The following is an 8,105-nucleotide window of genomic DNA, read 5'->3' on the forward strand; positions in this document are numbered from 1 at the left end:
GTTCTTGGGACAGCACAGACAAATATCATACTCACTGAGGTAGCACTCAGGCCCTGGTCTCATTGAGGAAAGGATCTCAGCTGAGCAGAATAAACTTCCCTTCTGATTAAAAAGGAGAGAGATTTACTATTCCAAACCTGGGTGTGTCACCTTTGGAATACCCTTAACCCTGGAGAACTGAACAGAGCTCTCTGGCCACACCTACTACAAGCCTCTAGAGATTTACCGAAACAACTACAACAAACTGCAACAAAATGGATGAATATGGAAAACATCATACTTAGTGAAATAAGCCAGTCCCACAGGGACAAATACAATATGTTCTCCCTGATCTGTGACAACTAACTGAGTACCTAAAAGGAAATCTGTAGAAGTGAAATTGACACTATGAGAAGCAATGATTTGCTCAGCCCTTGTCCTGTCAAGGAGCTGTTTGTTATTTTATTTTGTTACTATTTTATTTTTCTACTTAATACCATTGGTTGAACTCTTTAGTTAACACAGAATTATTCATAGGTGTTTAAATCTAATTGAAAATTGATCCCAGTTAAAAAAAAAAAAAAGAGTTGGAATAAGAGAGGGAGCAGATGTACAGTTTGTCACATGCTCCCCCAGACTTACCCCTAAGGGTACAGCTAAAAACTTGCCACAGGACTCCAAATCCCATTATGATGGGTGGTACTAATGCCACACTACATGTTAAAGTGATCATTTTAAGTGTGTAACTGTTCATATAGATAGGAATAAGTGTCAAAGGGATCACATAAATAAGACCAAGTGTCTGCTAACAATAGATATAATTAAAAAGGAGAGAAGGACCCAACATGGGAAGCAGGCCACATAGCAGACTCATCGAATGACAAATGCCCTAAATAGCACTCTGACCTCAGAATCAGCCCTTAAGTCATTCAGATATGGCTGAAAAGCCCATGAAAGCATTTTAGGCATAGAAAGACACTGTGGCAAAAAATGATTTACATGAAGGATCTCTGTGGAAAGAGTGGGCCATCAAAGAAGGAAGTACTTTTCTCTGAAGTTAGGAGAGAATGTTCACTTTGTAATGGCCCTGTCTAAATACTGACAGAGTTTGTGGACTCAGAAGGCTTCCATAGCCTTGGCAGCTCATGACAGGAGATTCAGGTGATCACTAACATCATAAATAAGAGAATTAATTGTTAAATCAGCAATAGGAGTCACTGTGCACTTACTCCCATGTTGGACCTCTGTCCTTAATGAGTTGTGCTATGAGAATTAATGGTAAAACTTGTCTTCAAGCAGAAATTATACTTTATACTATATACTATATATGTGTGTCTGTGTGGGTGCAAACTGTTGAAATCTTTACTTAGTATAGAGTTGGTCTTCTGTATATAAAGATAATTAAAAATGAAGCTTAATAAAGAATGGGATGGGAGAGGGAGTAGGAGGTGGAATGGGAGTGGGGGTGGGAGGGCGGGTATGGGGAAAGAAACGCTATATCCCTAAAGCTGTACCTATGAAATTTGTATTTATTAAATAAAAGATTTCTAAAAAAATGAAATAAGCATGCCAAAATTCAGAAGTGAACTTATGAAACTACACAGAACACTATTGTCATTTATAATAACAGATATTCATTGCAGGTTCTGTAAAAAAACACAAATTGCTGTCATAGACATGGAGGTCATGGATAACTTTGGCTATAGAATTAAATTATGTTTTACTTTTTGGAAGAAAATTTCTCTTGACTTTATATGCTATGTATATTCATATACTGATTCTGCCATACCTATTACCTAAGGTATTAAATTTCATAAAAAATAGAGCAAGTTACTATAAAATACACAATCACTCATATCTTTGTAAGGAAGTATCCTAAATTAAATTTAAAGCTAAAAGCAAATAAAAGTTTGACAACTGCATAGTGCATCAAAGGAATATTTTATTTTTAAGTTTTTAATCTGAATATTTTGTTAGTATCCATATCATTTCCAAAAACCTTTCACCACCTTATCTTTACATTATCTTAACTCTTTTTATACATTAATTTTTCCTAGATTTTTTTCAAGGCTCATCCTTCCCTCATTCTCTGTAGATTTTCATCTTAATATAATTAGGTGTCCTCCTATGTAGATAGTGTCACTCCCCCGTGAGTGGAGGAGTGGCACCGGACCCTGCACTGTTCTCTTTCCCCAATCCTCTTTCCCCAGCCCTTCCTGGGTTTGTTGCCGCTCCCCCAGCATCCGCGGAGGAGCACGGGGGGGGGGGGGGGGGCACGGCCGTGCATGTTGTCTCTCTCCCCCTTTTAAGGGGTTGGGTCAGGAATCAGCTAATTAACGAAGCAGCTGTGTAAGATTTGTTTACTCTCTCTCAGCGCCATATGATGGGAGATCAGATGCATAGAGTTAGTCTTAATAGTCTCAGTGGTCTAGTCTATTCTCGGTAGTCTCAGTACTTATTTCGCCATGTTGCGGGAGACAGGCCCTGCTCCCCACAGACAGAGGTGGAAAAATCCCAGGGGAGAGGGAAGAGCATTCAAAAAGATGGGAGAGCCATAGTTAAAATATAAGGGCATGGAACAATGTTTAACGTTTAGGGAAATGAAGTCTCTGGGCATGATTGGAGTACTTTTGCAGTTTATAAGTGAGGTAGTGATGCTGAAAAATACACAGAGCCACTGAGAACTTGTTCAGCCTGTGGAGATCTTACTGATCACACTCTGAGGTTTGGAACTTCTCCTTTAGACAATGGGTGGATAATGGTGGGTTTTAATCAAATCAGTTGGGTCATCAGATTAGCATTTAAAAAGATCATCTGGCAAGGATGTGGGGGACCCACTGGAGAGTAAACATGATCAATGGCAAAAAAGACCATTTGGAATCTGACTTAAAACAGTAAGGAAAGTACTAGAAAAGGAGGTAGGTAGGTAAATAGAAACTGAGAAGAAATAATCTATAGGACTTAATAATAATTGAACAAAAAGTTAATCCAGAGTTGAATCTAGGATGACTCTGAGTTGTAAATCAAAAGACCAGGTATTTGAAAATATCATTTGTTAATATATGGTTACCAAAATAAGGAAACCTTTAAATATGTAAAGAAGAGAAATGTTTTTTTAGGGTTAGAAAGAGGAAAACAAGCAATGATAGTGGGAAGGGTGGGGAGTGAAAGCTAAAGAACATGGGCTTTCCTTTGATGATAAAAGTATTGTAAACTCGATAGGGAGTGAGCTTTAGCTCTAGTCTAGGGTAAGATAGTTTAAAAAAGTTGAGAGAATCCAATCTCAAGAAAGAGTTAGGAAGAAAATGACAGAAGAGGCAGGCGCTGCAGCTCACTAGGCTAATCCTCCGCCTTGTGGCGCCAGCACACCGGGTTCTAGTCCTGGTCGGGGCGCCGGATTCTGTCCCAGTTGCCCCTCTTCCAGGCCAGCTCTCTGCTGTGGCCCGGGAGTGCAGTGGAGGATGGCCCAAGTGCTTGGGCCCTGCACATGGGAGACCAGGAGAGGCACCTGGCTCCTGGCTTCGGATCAGCACCGTGTGCTGGCCATAATGAGCCGGCCGTGGCAGCCATTGAAGGGTGAACCAATGGCAAAGGAAGACCTTTCTCTCTGTCTCTCTCTCTCACTGTCCACTCTGCCTGTCAAACAAAAAAATGGCAGAGGAAACCCCACACAACTTAGAAGAACAATGTGGACCCACGAGGAGGGTGTGGACATGCACAACTCAGGATCCCAGTAGCTGAGAGCCCCAGCACTGGCTTTGGAGAGTGAGTTGAAAAACCTACAGCAGCTCAATCCACTGGCAATAAAGCTGTGGGAAGAGCTCGGCATGAGTCTGGCTTGTAGCCCTGTGGAGGACAGTGTACCTGCGAACCTAGAGGGAAAAGGTGGGGCATGTTACTCTCTCCCCAAACACTCGGCACTGGAGCCCTGTAACTAGCTGAGAGAGGGTGGGTGCCATTTTAGACATGTATAACAGCTGTACAGGCTCGTGTCCACAGACCCAACAACCAGCAGAGATGTCTGAGTCTGACTGGGAGAGTTGACAGAGGGCTGGGTGCTCATAACTATGGGAGCCTTGTATTCCAGAACTGTGAAAACACCATGAAAAAACTATAGCTGCATGGCAGGGAGCAGGTTGTGGCTGGGACTTTGGGCAATCGCTGAGGGCGGCTCCATTTGCTTGGGGCTCCCTGATTCCTGGTGAGAGTCACTGCTGTGGGATCCATGTTCACCCTGAGGACTGAGCAGATCCTTTATGTGGTTCTTGTGACAGTGCAGATAAAAACTGCACCCACTGGGGATAGCGCCCAGGCATAGGTCTCTTTGGAGGAGAGTAGGTGAGCATGAGAATATGGCAACAGAGTAGAACCTCCCCTCTGTTAAAAAAAAAAAAAAAAGATTTACCATGCCCAACTTGGGTGTCACCATGGACACTCCCCTCATACTAGAGCACTGAACAAAGTTCCCTGGCCACACCCAGCACATTCCTCAGGGTATTCATTGAAAGAACAGATACACCACTAAGCCATAGATGCATAGTTCAAAGATAAAATCCACCACAGAAAAAAAAAGAAAAATAACAAGTATTTCCACAAACACCTAATAATAAACGTAGCAATTAAAGAAACAAGAATAAGAAAAACAACATCATGCCCCCAAAAGAACATTTTAATACCAGAATGTGAAGATGAAGAAACTGACAAAGTACCAGAAACAAAATTCAAAAACTGATCATAGGATTACTTAGAAGTAATCAGAAGCAAATTCATGAACTAAAGAAATTCACACATGATGTGAATGAAAATTTTAAACATGAAATTGAGATCTTAAAGAAAAATCAAAGTGAAATATTGGAAATGAAGAATTTAAAAGAACAAACAAAAATATGGTGGAGGGCCTTAAGAACAGACTCAGTGAAGCTGAAGAAAGAATATCCGACTTAAAAAAAAAAAAAGAAGATGAAGAAATTAGAAAACTAAAAAAACACTATCAGAGATTTATGGGATACTATCAAACAACCAACACATGAGATTTTTTTTTTTAAATTTTTTGACAGGCAGAGTGGACAGTGAGAGAGAGAGACAGAGAGAAAGGTCTTCCTTTTTGCCGTTGGTTCACCCTCCAATGGCCGCTGTGGCCGGTGCACTGTGGCCGGCACACCACACTGATCCGATGGCAGGAGCCAGGTACTTACCTGGTCTCCATGGGGTGCAGGGCCCAAGTACTTGGGGCATCCTCCACTGCACTCCCTGGCCACAGCAGAGAGCTGGCCTGGAAGAGGGGCATCCGGGACAGAATCCAGTGCCCCGACCGGGACTAGAACCTGGTGTGCCGGCGCCACAAGGTGGAGGATTAGTCTGTTGAGCCGCAGCACCAGCCCAACATATGAGTTTAAAGAGTTCCTAAAGGTGTGGAAACAGAGAATGAATTAGAAGGCCTTTTCAGTGAAATAATTACAGAAAACTTTCCTAATTTGCAGAAAGAAAGGGATGTTCAAGTACAGGGAGCACACAGAACTCCTAAAAGACATGACCAGCAAAGAGCTTCACCATGACACATTGTAGGAAAACTCTCTACAGTAAAACATAAAGAAAAGATTTTAAAATGTGCACGAGAGAAATGCCAGATTACTTTAAAAAAATCTTCAATTAAACTCACAGATGACTTCCCATCAGAAACCCTACAGGCTAGGAGAGAATGGTGAGATATATTCCATGTCTTAAGAGAAAAAAACTGTCAAGCCAGAATACTTACCCTGCAAAACTCTCATTTATGAGTTAAGGTGAAATACAGACCTTTCATAACAAACAGAAATTGAAAATTTGTCACCACTTGCCCAGCCTTACAAAAGTTGCTTAAGGATGTGCTACACACAGAAACACAGAAATAGTGTCATCAGTATGAAAGAAGGTAAAGGCAGAAAATCTCCCAGTAAAAGTGCAAAGGAAATCCAATGTAAACTGTAGGAATATTCATAAAAAAATGGCAGGACCAAGTCGTTACTTATCAATAGTCACCTGTAATATAAACAGCCTCAATTCTCCAGATAAAATATATGGAATATAAAACAAAACTCATCTATTTGCTGCCTACAAGAAACACATCTTACCAACAAAGATGCATGCAGACTGAAAGTGAAAGGATGGAAAAAGATATTTCATGCTAACAAAAAAAAAGCTTTTATAATCATCCTAATATCAGACAAAACAGACTTTAACATAAAAACTGTCAAAAGAGATGAAGAAGGGCACTAATGTAAAGATTAAGGGATCAATTCAATAGGAAGATATGACTATAATAAATGTATATATACCTAATTAAGGTAATCTGGCTATTTAAAAAATTTTTAATGGATCTAAATGGAGACATAGGCTCCAATACCATAGTAATAGGGGACTTTGATACTCTACTTTCAGTAATGGACAGATAAACCAGATAAATTCAGCAAGGAAACAACAAAGTTAATTGATAATATAGACCAATATATCTAATGGATACCAACAGAACTTTTCATCCTACAGATAAAGAATACACATTCTTCTCACCAGTGCATGGAACTTTCTCTAGGATAGAGCACAAGTTAAGCCATATAGCAAGAATGAGCAAAAAAAAAAAAATTGAAATTTTGTCACTTCTCTGACCACAATGGAATGAAACTGAAGAATTTTTAGAACATATGTAAACACGTGGAGAATGAACAACAGACTCCTAATTAAAAGTGAATCATTGAAGATATCAAAAGAGAAATTAAAAAATATCTGATAACAATTTATAATGACAATACAACATATCAAAACTTAGGGGATACAACAAAAGCAATGTTAAGAGGGTAGTTTATAGACATTGGCACCTCATTAAGCAATTGGAAAACCACCGAATAAATGAGCTATCAACGCATCTCAAGGACCTAGAAAAAAACAGCAAACCAAACCCAAAACTAGTATGATAAAAGAAATAATTAAAATTAGGAAATACATAAACAAAATTGAAACAAAAAATACAAAACAGCAGCAAAACTAAGAGCTGGTTTATTGAAAAATAAACATCATTGGCCCCTCTAATAAAAAAATAGATAGAGAAGACCCAAATCAATAAAATTAGAGATGAAAAAGGAAATGTAACAACAAACACCACAGAAATAAAACAAATCATCAGAAATTACTACAAGAGCTGCATACCAACAAATTGGGAAACCTTGAAGAAATGGATAGATTACTGGATACATACATACTCCTACTAAATTGAGCCATGAAGACATAGAAAACCTAAACAGACCAATAATCAAGACAGAAATTGAAAGAGTAATAAAGACCCTCCCAGCAAAGAAAAGCCCCGGACCAATTGCTTCACTGCTGAAAGCCTAGGACTGATTGCTTCACTGCTGAATTCTACCAGACATTTAAAGAACTAACGCTAACTCTTCTCAAGTTATTCAAAACAATTGGAAGGGAGGGAATCCTCCCAAACTCCTTCTCTGAAGCCATTATCACCTTAATTCCTAAACCTGAAAAAGATAACAACAGAGAAAGAGAACTACAGACCAATTTCCCTGATGAATATTGATGCAAAAATCCTCAACAAAATACTAGTGAATCTAATCCAACAATACACCAGAAAGATCATTCAACCAGACCAAGTGTGATATATCCCCTGTATGTAGGGATGGTTCAACATTGTGAATCAATCAACGTGCTACATCACATTAATAAACTAAAAAACAAAAACCATATGATTATCTCAATAGCAGAGAGAACATTTGATAAAATACAATACCCTTTCATAATGAAAATTTTAAGCAAATTAGGTGTAGAAGAAACATTCCTCAACACAATCCAAGCAATTTTTGACAAACCCATTGCCAGGGTCCTAATTCAATGGGAAATTTGGAAGCATTCCCACCGAGATTTGGAATCAGACAAGGATGCCCACTCTCACCATTGCTATTCAGTATAATCTGGGAGTTTTAGTCAGGGCCATTAGTCAGGAAAAAAATATCAAAAGGATACAAATTAGCAAAGAGGAAGTCAAACTATCCCTATTTGTAGATGACATGATTCTAAATTTAGGTGATCCAAAAGACTCCACTAAGAGACTATGGGGCAGCCAGCACTGTGGTGTAGCAGGT

The sequence above is a fragment of the Oryctolagus cuniculus genome, chromosome 9 (assembly GCF_964237555.1).
Source record: "Oryctolagus cuniculus chromosome 9, mOryCun1.1, whole genome shotgun sequence".
Taxonomy (NCBI): Eukaryota; Metazoa; Chordata; class Mammalia; order Lagomorpha; family Leporidae; genus Oryctolagus; species Oryctolagus cuniculus.